The sequence below is a fragment of the Lutra lutra genome, chromosome 6 (assembly GCF_902655055.1).
Source record: "Lutra lutra chromosome 6, mLutLut1.2, whole genome shotgun sequence".
Classification (NCBI taxonomy): domain Eukaryota; kingdom Metazoa; phylum Chordata; class Mammalia; order Carnivora; family Mustelidae; genus Lutra; species Lutra lutra.
In genome coordinates, this window is record NC_062283.1 from 51,380,337 (window position 1) to 51,399,639 (window position 19,303).

A 19,303-nucleotide genomic window follows, 5' to 3' on the forward strand; every position below is an offset into this window, starting at 1 on the left:
ATTTTATTTCTCTAGCTCATTCCCTGAAATAATATTAAAATTATCTAAAATTATATATAATATATAATATATAATATATAATATATTTATATTATATATGTAATATATATAAAATAATAATATTATATCTAAAATTATCTAAATTATCTAAAATTATCTAAAATTATATATTATATATATAAATATAATATATATTTATATATATATTATATATTATATATTATATATGTAATATATATAAAATAATAATATTATATCTAAAATTATCTAAAAGTTTAGATAATTTTAATATTATTTCAGGGAATGAGCTAGAGAAATAAAATGACAAAACAGAAGAAAACCGTGGTCCTTTCTTTTTAAATAGCTAAACTCATTAGATCGTACCCTCTCATGAATACATTCCCTCTTCTGTTTCTTTTCAGCAGATCAAATACATGAAAACATAAGGTTGTTTACATTTTTCATAACACACATAAATAATTTTTAAACCCTTGCCAGTATTTACTGGTAAGATGAATAATCATGCAATTAAGTGGACAGACAGAACATGAAGTGATGCTAATAGAAGATATTTGATATAAAGTACTGATTACTGTAATGATTCAATGTCTTAAATATTCGTTATTAGTCTTTTGTTGCCAATATTTGCTAAAAGATATGAAAATTGTCCAAGTTAAATATCTTTTAAATTACTTCTCCTGAAGAGTCGTGAGCTCTTTGTCATCGTTATGGATGAATATGAATGCCATCTTCCGAGGTATTTTATCATGGCAGTATGTAACAGTCGTCATCACCAACATTATTAACACAATCACAGACATCCATTGCTATCCTATGTTGTATAAATTATGTAGAAATACATCAGTTGTGATCTTTCTAGGTGCCCTCAGAGGCAATCATTAGCTGGACCAGATTTCACAGAGGTCAACTGAGGTCTGCAATATAAATTATAGTTCTGTAGTTAAAAGAAAAAAAGAAAGAGGCAGCAAGAGAGAGAGAGGAGAGGAAAAATTGATTAACTGCCAACTCCATGGGCCTTTTCTGGAAGATCTGGCTTTCAGAAGTCAGCCATTCTGTTTCACTGTCTCCCAGACATAGAATGTTTATTTACACTTCATGCCTTTGCCCATCTCTGCTCAGTAGATGTCCAGCCTGTGATGCCTTTCTTGCTTCTTCCTGCCTCTCCATAGGCTCGCCATCCTTCAAGACTCATCTCTATTCCTTCATTGTCTAATTTTAGCTTTGGCTTGCATGGGCTTCTTAAAAATGCATAAGCCTTAATCCCCTTTCTACTTCTCTACCAAAGATACGTTACTTTATATCACCTCCATTATTGTTTTTATCTGTGTGGGTTTAGTTTGTTTTTTGTTTGTTTGTTTGTTTTGCCTGTTTGTTTTTTCTCCTGGGCTGTAGTTGAAGTCTTCAGGTATAATTTAATCTCTTCGGTGTCTTGTCTTATCTTCCATTCAGATCAGTAATTCTCAGTACAAGGGCTACCAACCCATAGGGGACTTGTGGAAGATGCTATAATGACTGAGGGCTCTACAGGAACTTAGTGCGCGAGGATCCAGAATGATATATGTCCTATAATATGTCATTCACAATGAAAAATTACCCCCTGTCTTGTACAAGTAACAGCGGTTCTGCCAGATATAGTGAAGGTGAAAGGCCATTAATAATTACCTAAGTCTAGAATTTCTCTGTTTTACACACAACAGAGGAATGTTTTTGTACAGTCTGAATATATACCAAATTCCAGGAATCCGATTACAACATTTTTTTTCAATTTAGACATCTGTTAAGAATTATTCATTATTTTTTTTATTTTATTTTTTAAGGTTTATTTTTTTCTTTTAGAGAGAGAGACCAGGGAAATGGCAGAGGGAGATGGAGAGAGCAAATCTCAAGAAGACTCCCCACTGAGTCCCTGCAGAGCCCAATGTGGGGCTGGATCTCACAACCTTGAGATCATGACCCGAACAGAAACTAAGAGCTGGACATTCAACTGACTGGACACCCCAATTCCTTATTTTTAAGTCACAGCACTAACAGAACTACATCAGAGTTACCAATAAAACTCATGAGCCTCCTTAAATATATATAGGTCAAGCATATGACAACTTCGTGTTTTCTGGTCTACAGAGTTGATCATTTATACACAAATAGCATTCTTTGTAAGTTGCATAAACTTATTGTTAGACATGACATTACTTTTTAAAAATATGTGAATAGGTCATTTTTTCAAGAAATTTCATTTTATTTTACTATAATACGGGGATTTTAACCTTATTAACCTCATTTGTTCAGAAACATAGAGGACCATTGTGTCTGAGTGGTGAGAACTACAGAGTCACACTATACCCTTTCATGGGAGAAGCGGGACTGAAAGGAGGCGTAAGCAAAGTTGAAAACTAGGATATTTTGAGTGGTCCTTTTGTATCAGGCATAGTGCTTTAGATTCTAATATATAGTCCCTACTCTGTAGGACAAGCACAGTGATGGCAGGCCACTGCTAAGTGATGAAAGAATAAATAGTTCAAAAGTATAAAGCATTCACTGAATGATAACAGCGAAGTCCTTCATATGGGTTATTCTTGTATGGTCTTGCTTCTCTGCTTCACCTGGCATCTCCTCTTTCCCTCACATCTCCCTGCCTGCAGACCCCATCATTTCCAAGCTCTACCCTATCATCCCCCTTTCAGTTAATATGCTTCTCTTTCTGCAGATTCTCTTCTTCATCAGGGCATTTGCAAATGCTCTTCCTTTTGTTTGGAAAGCTGCCTTCACCCCGCTTCCCCTATTTTTCCCTTGAGGAAACTACTCTGTAGAATTATTCCTGCTTGTTTTGTTTGTTTTAATAAATGTTCCTTTGTTCATCTTTTAAACTTTATTTATTTATTTAACGGAGAGAAAGAGCACAACCAGGGAAGTGGCAGGTAGAGAGAGAAGCAGGCTCCCCACTTGAGTAAGGAGCCCAATGTGAGACTTGATCCCAAGACCCTGGGATCATGACCTGAGTAGAAGGGAGACGCCTAACCTACTGAGCCACCCAGGTGCACTATACATGTTCCCTTTCTCATGTAGTATCACTTCATGGAAATCCTTCTGTTTCAAAAAGTAAAGCTCTAATTTTTTTTTAATTAATTTTTAATAGGTGCATAATATCCTTTTGTGAGGGTATCTATGATATATGTGGCATTCCCCTATTCATTAGAATTCTATGTTGATGATATTTTTCTACTATTTACAATGTTGCATTATCCTTGTGTTTTTTAAAAAAAATCTATGAACTTCTCCTTCAAAGTTAAATGTAATGTTTCCGTTCTCAGGAAAGCCTTCCTAGCTTCTCAGACCAGATGAATTCTAGGTTTATAAAATGTCATGTGCTTTTCCTTCAAAACCATTTATTTATGTGAAACCCAATTCTTCTCATTCCCAGAGAACTCCCACTAGTTTGCAGAGAACAAGTGTCCATTTGTTTCTGTCCATCATTGTACCTCTAGTGCTTAGTAGGGGCTCAACAAATATATGAAGAATGAATGGGTAATGAATGAAGTAAATGAATTCATAAAGTATTATAACAGTACGGCTTGGCTTTAACTCTTCCAAATAATGCTGGCATACTCTCCCTTTTATCTTTTAACAAATCTTGTAGCTCATATTTCCTCTTTCCCTCTGAGAATTGAAAACTGGTATGGGGTGAAAAGGATAAATGGAAGAGATGATGAGCTTCAAGGATTTGACTTCCAAATTCTTCAATATCAAACTTCCAATATAAAAATTAATCTCTTCATCATTGCTATAAGGATTAGAGTGAGGTTATTCATGTGTAAACACAAGCAGACACACTTTTGAACAGTGCCCTTTTCTGCTTTCACCACTCCCCATTTGACAACCAAAAGTATATTTCCCTAGTGGAGATTAAACTAAAATTTAATTTAAATACACTAAACTTCATTTAACCAGATGTTCCCTACAGCTTGAATTCTGTGTACACACATTGGCAAAATAAAATCCACCATTATTGTGATTGCTGTTTGGAAAAAAGGAATTGACAGAGAATGTTTAACCAAAGGAAAAAAAAAATTGCCAAAACATAAAATACTATGGTTGTGGTGCCTGGATGGCTCAGTCAGTTAAGAGTCAGCCTTTGGCTCAGGTCGTGATCTCCCAATCCTGTGATGGAGGCCACACAAAGCCACAGGCATTGGGCTTTCTGCTCAGCATGGAGTCTGCTTCTCTCTCTCAAATAAATAAATAAAATCTTTAAAAAAATAAAATAAAACAAAATACTATTGTCATAGATTACACTGCTATTTGTTTTTATATGAAGAATATAGTTCTTTATTTTTAAAAAAAAATCTATTGTGAAAAGCATATGGGATTTTAGAGCAACTGGAATGAAAAAAAAAATGGTTAAGAAGAAAACAGAAATTCAGATGGACCAGAGATTGAAATCTGATTGATCTGATTGAATCATTACCTAAATTTACTGAGCCCAAGTTTTAGAGCAACTTGATTTTCATTCAAATCTTGGCTGAGTCATGACTCTTTAACATGGCATCTTAAATTCCCGTGTCATCTTAAATTCCTGTGTCTCGATATCCCCAGATCTGGTGTAATTATAATAACACTGACATACCTCAAATTGACGGTGCATTGCTTGGAAAACCTGCAATTATCATACAAAAGTCCAATATTACTATGGTTATCATTACAGACATTCCCCACGAACTACAAACATCAAAGCCAAGGTGAGCTCTAGGATGAATTAGAACAGAAACACAGTCTTAGTCTCTATGTGATAGAATTCCATCCTGATGCTTTATCTACAATGATCATGTTCTAAAGAGATTACCTGATGTTTCAAAACAACTCCCCAAAATGAAATTTTCATCTTGCACAACCTATGGAATAGGGGAAGGTATTCGTCTTAAATTAAGCCAATCAGATTTCCTCCTGGAATTTAGAAATAACTTGAGCATGTGTCTGGAACTATCAAATCAGTCTGTGGAGTAACCATATTTAGCCACGTAGACAAAAAAATAAATAAAACTGGTTTGCAAAGAGGATGGGGACACGCAAAGGTATAGTGCAAAGTAGAGACAAAAGATAACACTGAGTCCTAATTGTTTTCCACTTCCTAAATCCAGATTCTGTTGTGGGCTTGAATGCAATCCTGCCCTGGGACTTGGGGGAGTAGGCATCCAGCCTCATAACATACTTTCCATTCCTGTATTAGTAAATACAAGCTGGTTTCTGTTGCTTGTGATCTAAAAATTCTAACCAATGACTCATTTCAGTATGAGGTGAAAGGCTGAGTATAATAGACCTTCAGAGAATGTGAAACTGGCTAAGTCAGTAAAAGGTCAGGTCCAGGGAGGGTTTTCTCACCCCAGAGGAAGAAACTGATAGTCCATACCATACCACAATGAAAAATTTGATTGTGCTATTATCTGTTGGCTCTTGAGACTTAGTCTGAGTACTCACCAATGATGAACATTAGGGGAAATAGTAGCAAATAACCCAATATGTACGAGTGTGAGTGTGTTGTTTGCACCTTGAAATTTTTAGTTTTAGTCCAAGATATGCTACAGTTCTGCCTTCAGCAGCAAACATATAACAAAAACCTGGGTTATTTATTTAAAACATTAGAGGTTTAGAAAAAAAAAATTGCGAATCACATGAACTGCATAGGTAGATTTTCAAGGTATTAGTATGGATTAAGAAACTCCAGAATCGAAGTATTAGGTACATATATCAAACCTGACCACCCTCTCCCTTTCTTAAGTCTTTAAAGCAGTCGTCCAACATTTGTTCCTGATAGTAAAGATGTCTGCATTTCATTGTAAAGCTCTGTCTATCACTACGTGGTTAGGAAAAAGCACCAGGATGGGGCCCTGGTAAGAAAGGCTTCTTGCTTATGTCATTGTTACCCACCTGTGGTCTGTGGCTGAGGTCCCTGAGCAGAGGATAATGGGGATGGTTGAGCATTGAGGACAGCTCATGATCACAGACAGGGAGCTTTTATGGTGAAATAGGGTTTGGAGAGCATCCTGACAAAGAGTATCTTGAGGAAATGTTTGTTTTTTTTGTTTTTTTTTTTTTTTAAGATTTTATTTATTTGACAGAGAGAGATCACAAGTAGGAAGATAGGCAGGCAGAGAGAGAGAGAGGAGGAAGCAGGCTCCCCACTGAGCAGAGAGCCCAATGTGGGGCTCAATCCCAGGACCCTGAGACCATGACCCAAGCTGAAGGCAGAGGCTTAACCCACTGAGCCACCCAGGCGCCCCTTGAGGAAATGTTTTTTAAACAGATACAGTTCCCCAAATTGAAGTCAAAAGACTGACCAAGAAGTTTCGGGGCAGTATAAAACTCTGAGGAACAGAGTTTGACCCACAAATAGTGTGGGGAGCATTATCCACTTGGGTCACCCTCAGATCCCAATCCAGAACTGCCAGGAAGTACGGGGTGTTTGCATACCTATGTGTGTGTGCTTACACACACACCCACACCCAGGGGAGCCTTCCTCATGCTCCTCATGTGGGTGGTTCTGAAGGGCACTGCACAAGGAAAACATTAAGATTTACTACATTGAAGACTCATCTTGGTTTTTTTGTTTGTCTGTTTGTTTGTTTGTTTTCCCTCCCATCATTGTTTATCAGGTATGTAGACCATAGTTAATGTTATACTTTGGGTCATAGTATATAAGGTGCTAAGAATCCATACCTGGACAGATTTCAAATGAACTAGAGAAGGAATGAGTTTCACTTAGGGAAAACTAACCCATTAAAAAGTCCCTGAATTGCTTTTGTCTAACCAATAACCCTCTCTTTTGGAAAACCATATTTTCCCTATTCCATTTGTATCTGATGGGTTGAGAACCTCAGTACCTCTTCATTCTATCCATAGCCACCATGTCAGCATACGACTTGGCTTCCACATTTTATGGGGGAAAAAAGAAAAAAAAAATGAGGGGACAGGCTGCTCAAATCATCCAGATAGGGCCAATCTGAGATTGTCTCTGAAATCAAACTCCCAACATTAATAATATTTTCTTTTTTAAATTATAAAATATCTTGGACATATTAAAAATGTATAAGGAATAATGTAACAAGGACTCATGTAAACCAATACAGACAGCTAAAATCCCTAAAATACCTCACCACAACTCCTTCCCCTGTGATCTCACAGAAGTAATCACACTCCCCAGTTTGGTGTTTATCATTCTGATTTCTATCCTAACACTTGTTTTCTTCACATATGTTTGCATCCTTAAGTGACATATAGGATTATGCTGTAAAGTTTAAAACAATATCAATACATCACAATGCAATTAGAAAATTAGAAGCTTTCTGCTGAGATTGTTAAGCCAAAGTGAAGGAGCCTGGAGAACCGGCTTCCTTCTTTCTTAGCTGCATGAAGGAATGTTGGAGAAGGAAAGTAAGCCAATTTGTGAAGGAAAAATAAACCATAAACAGGAGGGGTGGGGGGAGGAATTTTACATCATGATTGAGTCCTAGATACAGTCAAGTATAAAACTATCAACGCAGTTCTGTTTCAGATTTAATCTGAGTTGTGTTTTGACACTTGAACCTCAAAAAATTCTCGTATATAAAGTGGTATCTTGAAAAGGAATACTGCAGGGACGCCTGGGTGGCTCAGTTGGTTGGGCAGCTGCCTTCGGCTCAGGTCATGATTCCGGCGTCCTGGGATCGAGTCCCGCATCGGGCTCCTTGCTCAGCGGGAGCCTGCTTCTCCCTCTGCCTCTGCCTGCCATTCTGTCTGCCTGTGCTTGCTCTCTCTCCCTCTCTCTCTGACAGATAAATAAAATCTTTAAAAAAAAAAAAAAAGAAAAGAAAAGAAAAGGAATACTGCAGGTAACAAAAGCCTGAAACGGGAAATTGTCTGAGACCACATGTCATTGTGAACAGAAATGGTCTCTGTCTCTGCACAGAAAGTTGGAAGTATTTGATATGTCTCTGATGTATCCTAGAATTCAGTCTCCATGCCTTCCGGGTGGAACCTTTGGGGACCTAGCAAATATATGAAAATGTTAGCAAATGTTGGTCTTTTTTAGCAGCCTCCAGTGAGATCTGGCAAGAATGGGATGCACTTAGATTCCCAAGTCAGAAATCTGCAAGCACAAAGAGAAGAGCAACATTTAGATTTGTTTTTATAGCACAACACAGAAATCTGAGACAGCTAAGAGTCAGAAAGCCAGTGCCTTGTTAATCATAAAACAAAACACATTATTTGCCTCCCCACCCCCCAATTAGAACAAATGAAAGCAGTGAGGTGAGAAAACATGATTGGTCCTCAGAGTGGTTTAAGTCATAGATCATCTTCCAAACATCTAATGTTTGTATCTAAACTAACAGTCAATACTTTTTCTCTAGGAGATAAATAGTGTAAAGCACTATCTTCTGGAATGAAGCAGAACAAGGGCAGAGGTGGGCTCCCACATCCTACTACTAGCTTGGGCCAGGTGGAAGTCCTGTATCAGTGACTTTGAGAGATCAACACTTATTGCAGTAACAATTATTGGGAGAAAACCTGTGGGTTGAAGATTCAATGCTCTTGACCTGGGATTTTTTTTTTTTTTTTTAAGATTTTATTTATTTACTTAAGAGAGAGAGCAAGCTATAGAGATAGCATGAGCATGGGGGGTGGGGGCAGCAGGAGAGGGAGAAACAGACTCCCCTCTGAGCAGGGAGCCCATCGCGCCAGGGCTCCATCCCAGGACCCTGGCACCATGACCTGAGCTGAAGGCAGATGCTTAACTGACTGAACCACCCAGGTGCCCCTTATCCAGGATTTCTACTGCTAATTACCATCCTGTGGAAATTTCAAAAATAAATGAACAAGTGGAAGAGTGGGCATTTCAGAAAATGTAATTTTTCAGAGAATTCTCAAGACTGGAAAACAGGGATTTACTCTATTGCTCAACCATTGATTCAACACTCAGGTCATTATAACCGTGTCTATAGACAGTGGGTGGATTAAGCAATTACAGTCCTACTGAAGGAATCCTTTCATATGCTCCTTTCAGACATGGCCACTGAGGAAAATGGTCCCTCACAATACTCGCAACAGTGAGAACAAAGGGAGGCAGATCAGAATTTACTCCAGACATAAAATTCACTCCATGGGCAAACAGCGGCTCCTTACTCTCCCTTCCTATGGAATATAATTTATGCTAAGGTTCAGTGACAGCTATCTATTATTTCGTATCCCCTTTTTCACAAATAGGAGGCTTACTAAGTTATTTTTTCCCCCATCCACCCCCATTCTGGATTGTAAGTGTTAGCGAGGTTAAGTACTTCACAGAGACCCACATCTGGGCCTGATCCAGGAGGAGTACACATCAGCGGCTGTGCTATCTAAAGGTGATATTGATTTGTTTCTCTTTGGAGAGGGAGTGAGTATATATTTGGTGACATTTATAATAATTAGTATAACATGTTAGGTAAAGACATTTAATAAGTGGTCATAATACCAGTGATGGACAACCATGGTTGGAATATATGAATGGTCTTGGAAGTATTTTATCAGTACTTCTACCTTTGTGGATCAATTCTTTCCCCAATCACGAGGTCCTGTGGGGCTTTCGTACAGCATGTCCCTACACCCCATATATATATTCAGCTTCAGAAGTACACACACGATGCAGTCCTAGCCATAGAAAGAACTCCATTTTTCATAAATAGAACAATGATCCAGGATGGGCCTCGGACCAAAATTAGATCAATCACAAGAGTCCTCCTCTGTAGTGTATATTTGATAGTGGAGAGAAAACTGCAGCAACAAATCATGATTCTAATAGTGACCTGTCACCCCTGGACACATGGATGAAGTCCTTCCAAAGCAGGGATAAGATACAGAACAAAGCAGTGGAGGTAGAGATATACATATTGGAAAGTTGTTTGAACTTTGCAATCCAATTGAGCCTGAATCTAAAAATATCTTTGCACTTTCCAATTAAATGATTTAATAAATTTCTATTTTAGTTTTAAGTTAAGCTGAGTTGTTTCTCTCCTAAAAAGTCCTGATACATGCCCTGGACATGTCTATGGATTCAGTAACGGATTTTACTTCAGGCTTCCTCCATATACTGAGTTGAGGGTGTTTGTTGTTATGCTTCAAGCAGTTGAAGCATGGATAGAATATCTTTTGGATAGATGGAAAGAAAGATATATATATGCTAAGAAATCAAGAGCAGGACATAGCTTTTTTTTGGCAGTGCTAACAATAATCCTTAAATTATACCATCTCTTTGATCCTAACAGAGTCAGGAGGAGATTAGTGAATCCAGTTGGACTGATCTCATTTCCTATTTTTGGAGAGAAATGGCTTTGAGAGCTAGGTAGTTAGTCCAAGCATGCGATTTGAACTACAACATCTGAACTCAGAGGCTATGGCAATGCCTCTGAGTTCACATGTTGTAGTAACATGTAAACTCCTTTTTCAGAGAAAAGCAGGAAAGCCATTATGCAGAGATGAAATGATGCAGAGATGGAGGGAGAATTTTGATGGCTCTCCTGGGCCTAATCCTATTGTCTTCTGAGGCTCCATGCCAGTCCCACCCTTATGTCACTCTTTGATCTCTGCAAATTCCATTCAGCTTCATTGTGTTCTTGCCCTACTCCTGGATGGGTTCTCTTTACTTGCAACTGGATGTTTCAAAATAAAATGGTTGTGGAGTTTTAATAATAATTTTGATGGCAATGATAATTATAATGCTAACTAAAATTTATTGAGCATTTTTCATAACATTTATGTAATTTCATATGTAATTTATGTAACATTTATTCTTCACTATAACCTCATGAGATAGATGTTATTATCCCCAATTTAATGATGAAATGAATGGTAACATATATTGTTATATGTTTAATTGATAAACTATTCAAGAAAGTTATTATTACAAATTAAAGAATCAATAACTATTGAATTCCTTTAAATAAACTATGATACGGACTTCCAACAGAAAATGTAAGGAATTATCGCGGGAAGAGAACAGGTTCTTTCTTTGTATTTGTTATTCCCTGGCATGGTATGATAATCACTAAGAGGTAAATATCAGCCATCAGGTAGCATTATGACTCACTTTAACAGATACTATTATTTGAGCTAAAAAAATCCCCCAAAACAAAACAAAACAAAACAAAACACAATAAAATGATATCCTACTCTTTTAAGTTCTCAGTAAAAATCTTGGGAATCTGTTCAGAAAGATGGTTCTTAGTGCATTCTGTCTTCAGTATCCAATTTTGTTTTCCCCTGAAATTTTTCTTAGCTGAAGTTCTGGTTTTAAATTTTAAACAAATGCTTACATGACTCAGACAATTTGATATAACATGAAAAGACAATTTTTGCCCTTGTTGAACAGAAGCCATGTGACTGCCTAAATAAAATTATCTAGAAAAAAGTTAACCATGGGAAGCCTTAACTATGACATGACTCATCATAAAATAATTCAATATAAAGACATAATTTGAATCTAATATGTCACTGTACCTTCTACCACACTTTGTGTGCTTTTATGTAGTACTCACTAGATATTTTTGAGAAAATCAGTGTAAGGTAGATCCAAATTTGAACTGCATCCACGGATATGAGCCAGAAGGCTTTCATTTCAGCAATTCACCATGATCACAATATCCTGTTAATGTTCCACAGACTGCTGGGTGGTATTTTCACTGTCTTACCGTGTATTTTCATAGTATTTTCATATTAATCTCCCCTAATAGAATGATTTCCTTAATATCACAAACTGTGCCACCCTTAGTTGCCTTTCTTTCTGTGGTGCCTAGTGCACTGTGAACACTTGATAAGAACAGGTAAAATGAATCATTACTATATCAAACACAAGATTATCTCACAGTTTCAGCGTATTCATATACCTCAGACAGCTTAACTTGAGGAGTACAGGAGTTGTTTGGCTATCTGTCCTCTCTTTTTGTTGCTTCCATCTCTACCATTTGCAGATTTCTTAATCACCCTCTCTACTTCCTTGAAGACTCTAGAACCTGGTTTAGTGTCTTATTCTGGGTGAATAAGAATCCACAGAGATCATCTTTCTCATACATGCTGGTGACTTAAGATTTTAATCTCTTCTCCCACAATTTTAGCTTTCAATTTACCTCAAGTAACATCTTCATGGTCATAACTTGGACTTTACCATTACCCTCAGTAGTGCCCTCTCCATAATACTGGTGTCAAACATTATATACTCTGACCTTTATCTACATTCTTCTCTTTGTTCCCACTACACCTCTGATATCCAAGCCTCTAACCCTCTAACTCTCATACACCTTCAGTTCCTCAACTCCAAACACCTTTCCTTTTTTTTTTTTTTTTTTTTTTTTTTTTTTTTTTTGCCTCCTCATCCCTTACATTTCTCCTCCTTGGCTTAGATTCCACAGTCCATCATTACAGTCATTCCTTATACATACTCTTAACTCCTTTTTCCTCTTTCCCTCTGTTGTATTATCCTGGCCAAGAGCCTGATCCTGAGAGCCTATAACCCTCCATCTACACCCAAGAAGAGACAACAGCTGGAGAAAATATCATCACCATGCTGACTGGTCCCAGTCTACAATTATGATTACTAACTTCCAGCAACACTTAGAATAACTCCCCCTCCTGTACCCCCTGTTACTCTTGTTTAATTCACTCCACACTGTACTTCCTATTTCCTAATTTCTCTTCTGTCCCTGAATCTCAAATATCTTCACCTTTCCACTCTTGGCTAATGACTTTGTCTCTTATTTTACTGAGAAAGCTGAAGAAATCGGAAGAAAATATCCCAACGTTCCAGCAACCAAATATAAAAACTTGAAAATAAAATCCTGCTCTGACCTTTGGATGAACTACTTTTTACTCCTGAGAAAGGCCAATTCTACCACATGTACACTAGATTTCCAACTCCTGGCACCCTCTCAAAGGCAGAACATGCTTCCTCTCTCTCCTGCTTCATTCTTTCTACTGATTCTTTCTACCGAATCTTTTCTGTAAATATACAAACACATACAGTATTTCCCATCTAAAAGATAATGAGGGGCGCCTGGGTGGCTCAGTGGTTTGGGCAGCTGCCTTCGGCTCAGGTCATGATCTCAGGGTCCTGGAATCGAGCCACGCATCGGACTCTCTGCTCAGCAGGGAGCCTGCTTCCTCCTCTCTCTCTGCCTGCCTCTCTGCCTACTTGTGATCTCTCTCTGTCAGATAAATAAATAAAGTCTTTAAAAAAAAAAAAAGACTAAAAAAAAATAAAAATAAAAGATAATGAAAAAAACTTAAAAGTTACTTTCTCATCCTTCTGTTTCTCTTTACAACAAAGGTTCTAAAAAGAGTTGTCTATACAGGAGTCTCTAATGTCTGTCTTCTTTCTGGAATCCATACCAATGAACACCCTCTGACCCCCCCCCATCTACCTAGTCAACTTAATAAAAATAGCTCTTGACAAAATCATCCATGTCCATGTCATTCATGTTGCCAGTTCCAATGGTCAATTATTGGTTTACATTTAACTCCAACTATCAACAGCATTTGTCACAGTTGGTCACTCTATTCTTGGAACACAATCCCTTACCCCATGCCTTTTGGCCTCTAAGACACCTCACTGGCTCTTCCATCTGATTTTTCTTTGCTAATTCGTCTTCATCTTTTGAATTTATATACATGGATATTTCTCAGCCCATCTTTGATCATTTCTTTATACTTATTCCCTAGTGATTTCTGATGAGTCCATAATTTTATCTCTAGCCCAGTGTTCTCCCTTGAACTGTGGAATTATTTATCAGATGCCCTTATCATATTTTAATTTGGAAATATAATAGTATCCTAAAACTAACACATCCAAAATAAAGTCTTGCTTATTTTAAGACTTCAAAAATAAAACAAAACAAAATTCGGCCCTACTTGTAATCTTCCCTGAAACAGTAAATAGTAACTCCATTTCTTTTCATTTCAGCTAAAAATGATGATTGCTAAATGATGATTGCTCCTTTTACAATATAATCTGCATTCAATCCACCAACAAAAATTGAATTGTTCTTTGAAATGTGTCTTGAATCTCATCACTTACTATTATTCCACTGCCTCTTAACTTCTGGTCATCTCTTACTTGGGCTATTATAGAAGATTCCACATTTGTCAACCTGCATTTACTTTTGCTCCCATGATCGTTAAGCTTAGATTCTGCTATATTTAATGGGAGTACACAAGTAGTGGTATGAACAAGATAGAAACTTCCAGGAGTGCCAGAGTTATCAGGGACCTCTATTACACTGTTCTATTGTATTAAGAAAATTGCCCCCAAATCTAAGATGTCTGCTCCAGCCTGGGCACCTGTCTGTATTCTGAGGAGCCAGGAGGGAGGAAAGCACAAAAACGAGGCTACTCCCACTGCTAAGGAGCCTTCACATAAAATTTCACTTATTATTTGCCAGAACTTTTTTACTTGGCCATGCTTACCATTAGAGATGTGGGGGAGTATGTGAATCCTCCCGTCAGTGTGTTGAGCTAACGAACTATTACCAAATAATAAGGGGGAAGTAAATATTGAGAGGCATCTAGCACTTTCTGTCACAGTTTCCTATAATGTATTCTTCAGAGCTTGTAGCTATTTTAGGCAACAGCAAATATCTAGATACCTCATCACTATATGACTGGAAAGAGACTATCACCTTAATTACTGGAAAAGCTTCTTAGCCCATCTCCCTACTCTTGCCCCATCAGGGCTATTCTCACAGAGCAGTCAGAGTGAAATTTTAAAAATATATCTGGTCATTTAATTCTTCATTATAAGACTCTCTAATGGCATCTCTTCACACTCAGAGTATTAGCTAATGTTCTTAGAATAGCCTTAAAGGTCATACACAAATTTTCCTCTGGATACCTCTCTGCTTTCATTGCCATTAACTACCCCCATCCACACCCCCATACTCACTCTTCTGTGTACGCATTGTCCTCCTTGGTTTTACTCATATATCCCACAACAGAGTCTCACTGCAGTGCCTTTGCACTCACTATTCCTTCTGGCCAGAATATGCTGGCCTCAAATATTCACATGGCTTCCTAAGGATGACTTCATTTGTGAGGTCTTTCCCAACCACTCTACATAAAAGAACCATCCACAGTCATTTACTAGTACTTTTACCCTTCTTTATTTTTCTCTATAAATTTATACTTATATGACTTTTTTCTTGTTGTTTTATGATTTTTATGATCTCTTCCTATTACCATGTAGTCTTTTCAAGGGCAGGGATTTCACCACATTTGTGATGAATAGCACTTGGCACATAGAAAGCATTCAGGATATAATGAAGTAGTAATTAAGTTTATTAATGGGAGGTGGAAAAAGTATCTATTGTGAAAATAATTTTTGAGTTCATTAACTTTGCTTTTCTGTATACATCTAGAAGAATATTAATTACTCATGTAATAATGGCTGCATGGGTGAGATTAGAAGTGTTGCTATGTGAATGTTTTTGATCATTCTGATACCCTGGTGTGGAACATGACAATTAAACACATACCTCCTCCCATTTCAAATGTTTATGAAATTTAAATAGATTTTCCTCACCAGGAAGTTTTGCTCAAGGTGAAATTATTCTCAAAGCTAATGAGGCCTCTTAGAATTACACTTAAACAGTCAAAGACTCCCTAAAGCCACATTTTAACATGATCAAAGACCTCTTGAGATCTTCATGTATATGAATGATGGGATTAGGTATTTCAACCTCTGATGAAGAGAGTTTTGAATGAAATTTTTGTAGTTCTTCCTCCAATAATGTAATATTGTTAATATGAAAAAGGTTCAAGATTTTTTCTAGAAATAGATGTTTGGTTGAAAAGTTTCCCTATAGTCTTTCTGTTCTGTAATTAACGACTATACTGAAACTAATTTGACCTCATTGAATTCAATAATCTGGCTGATATTTTTATACCTTATGTTTGTTGGTTGTCTCTTACCTTGCTTCTGAAGAAATTAAAATTTTTTTAGCTGAGTTTCAAGTTAAGAGCTATTTCTTTTTCTTGTGTCCTAGTCCTAAGTAGATAGTGTTGCTCTGTTTGCTGGAGATTCCAGACTGTTAATTAAAATGTACGAAATTTATTGAGTCTTACCATTGAATCTATATATTAGCTTAATGTATATAATATCATTAGCCCACCTTAAACTAGGTCACCTTACACACATACTATCTTTTCATATATTTAAGATCTATTTGAATTTTCTATTCTGTTAACGTTTTGTTGCTAACATTGTCCACTTTTCAATTAGCTGATGATTATTTACTTAATTGGAGGAGTTGATTTTTATTTATTTATTTTTGTAAATTAGGGAAATTAACTCTTTGTCTAAAAGTTACAATTTTTTTAGTTTGTCTTTATAATGATTTTTCTTATGAAGATTTTAGCCGTGTAGTCATTACTTAAATTTTATTTTCAATTAATGAAATTCATCAATATGTTATTTCCTGGCTTTTTTTCTATTATATTTGGAAAAGTCTTCTACATTCTGAGATTAAAAAAGAATTACCCTGAAACCACAATGAGATATCACCCCACACCTGTTAGAATGGCCATAAACAAAAAGACAGGAGATAACAAATGTTGGCATGGATGTGGAAAAAGAGAACCCCGTGCACTGCTGGTGGGATTACAAACTGCTACAGCCACTATGGAAAACAGTATGAAGTGTCCTCAAAAAATTAAAAATAGAACTACCATATGATCCAGCAATTCAACTTCTGGGAATATATCCAAAGGAAATGAAAACACTAACTCAAAAAGATATTTGCACCCCCATGCCATAGTAGCATTATCTACAGTAGCCAAGACAAGGAAACAACCTAAGTGTCCCTCAATGCATAAACGGATAAGGAAGTTGTATATATATATATATACACACACAATTGAATATTATTTAAGCAGTAAACAATGAGGAAATCTTACCATTTGTGATAACATGGTTGGACCTTAAGGACATTGAATGAAGTAAGTGTTGAGTGAAATAAGTGAGCCAGAGAAAGACAAATCCTTTCTGCTCTCATTTAGATATGGAATCTAAAAAAAGAAAAAGAAGGATGAATAAATTGATAGAAAGAGATCAGACTTGTGGTTACTAGAGATAGAGATAGAGATGAAGGACAGGGGGAGTTGGAAGAAGGTGTCCAAAAGGTATTAACTTCCAGTTATAATGTAAATAAGTAGTAGAGATGTACTGTACAACATAATGCTTACAAGTGACACTGCTGTATGATTCATAGCATTAAGAGAGTTAATTTTGAGCTTTCAGAGCAAGAATACCTTTTCTGTTTTGTTTGTTTTTTTACTGTATCTTTATGAAAAGATGGATGTTAGCTGAACCTACTGTGGTAATCATTTCACAATATATGTAAATCAAGCCATAATATTGTACACCTTAAACTTATATAGTGATATATGTCAATTATTTCTTAATAAAACTGGATAAGAAAGAATTATCCATACACCACTTAAGATGACTATTAAAAAAATAGAAGACAGTAAGTGTTGGAGAGGATATGGAATAACTGGAACCACTGTGCATTTGCACATGGGAATGTAAAATGGTACAACTGTTATAGAAAATAGTATGTGAGTTCCTCAAAAAATTAAGCAGAGAATTACCATGTAATTCAGCAAGTTCACTTCTATTGAGTGTCCAACTCTTGATTTCAGCATAGGTCATGATCTCAGAGTTTTGAGATCAAGCTCCATGTCAGGCTCATGCACTGGGTGTGAAGCCTGCTTGGGATTCTCTTTCTTTCTCTTAAAAAAAAAAAAAAATTAAAAAGTTCTGAAAATGGATAGTGGCATTGGTTGCACAACTATGTGAATGCTCTTAATTCCATTGACTTATAAACTTAAAATGATTAAAAAGGTAAAATTTATATTATGTATATTTTACCACAATTAAAAAAATTTTAAAAATATGTTATTTAATACTTTTTGGAGTTTCATTTTGTAGATTTCAATATTGGATCCATTGTTCAGTTGCATAAAGCAGGCCAATTTAAGTAAGATAAGTTTATAGAATGGCATTTATTTATTCAGTTTTATAATAGCTTATTTAGCATTAAAATGGAATTTATTTTTTAAGTATTCAAAAAGAACCCACTATGGGACTTTTCTGAAATGTGTATTTTAATAGAAGATAAAGGAAAATTAGCTTTTATTAGTTTTAATAGTGGTTTTATTTGAGAAAGGGAAAAGAAGAGGCTACCCCTAAGGCTCGCTTTGTATTATTTTCTAATACTTAGGTATTACCAAAAATCAAAGTGGATAATCATGTTAAAAGGTAATTCAAGGTTGGAGTGCTTGGGTAGCTCAGTCAGTTAAGTATCTGCCTTTGCCTCAGGTCATGATCTTGGCGTCCTGGGATCAAGCCCCTCATCAGGTTCCCTGCTTGGTGGGGAGTCTGCTTCTGCCCCTCCCCAATCCCTTCCCCCACTCATGCTCTCTCTCTCTCTCTCAAATAAATAAATAAAATCTTAAAAAAAAAACATGTTAAGGTAAGGTTTTTCTTTTTATAAGTTTCTCTCCCTTCAGAAAATGTCAACTTATTAATATTTCTTGTGTTATATTCTTTCTTAATACATTATATCTAGCTAAAATATTCTTTTTCAAAATTTGATGAGAATTTAAGGATGACCTTAGTCCATTTTTTTTCAAACACAGAAATGTTTAAAAGACCATATTTCCTCAAAAACTACATCTTCAGCTATAATGATGATTGTTTTTACCCCCAGAAATTTCAACCAGTATTTTTATATAAAAACCCAAGGTTTCCATCTTATTTTATCTTAACACTAGTATAAGGGAGTTATACTATATTTTCAGAAATTGCACCTAAATACAAATCTACTAACACTACTATTTACTAATGTGACTAGCACAAAATGATCAAGCCCAAGAGCGGAAAGAGGCCAAGTCAGAAAGATTGCTGGGGCCAGATTATGCAAGGCCGTGCAGTCTCTGATAAGGCCTTTAGATTTTTGTACAGTTGACATAGGGAGATACCAGAGGGAATCTAACAGAGGAGTAATTTAAAGCAATCTTTCCACAGCAGTCTTCGGAAGACTCTGTAGAAATGTAAGAGCAGAAGCAGCTGGACCAGATAGGCAGCTATGTCAATGGTCCAAATAAGATACGATAGTTTCATGGTCTAGGGTGGTGGCAGTGAGGGTGTTGAAAAATGATTGGATTTGGGATATGTTTTTAAGTTAGAGTCAGTGGGTTTTGCTGATAGATGCTATAAGGTATAAGAGAAAGA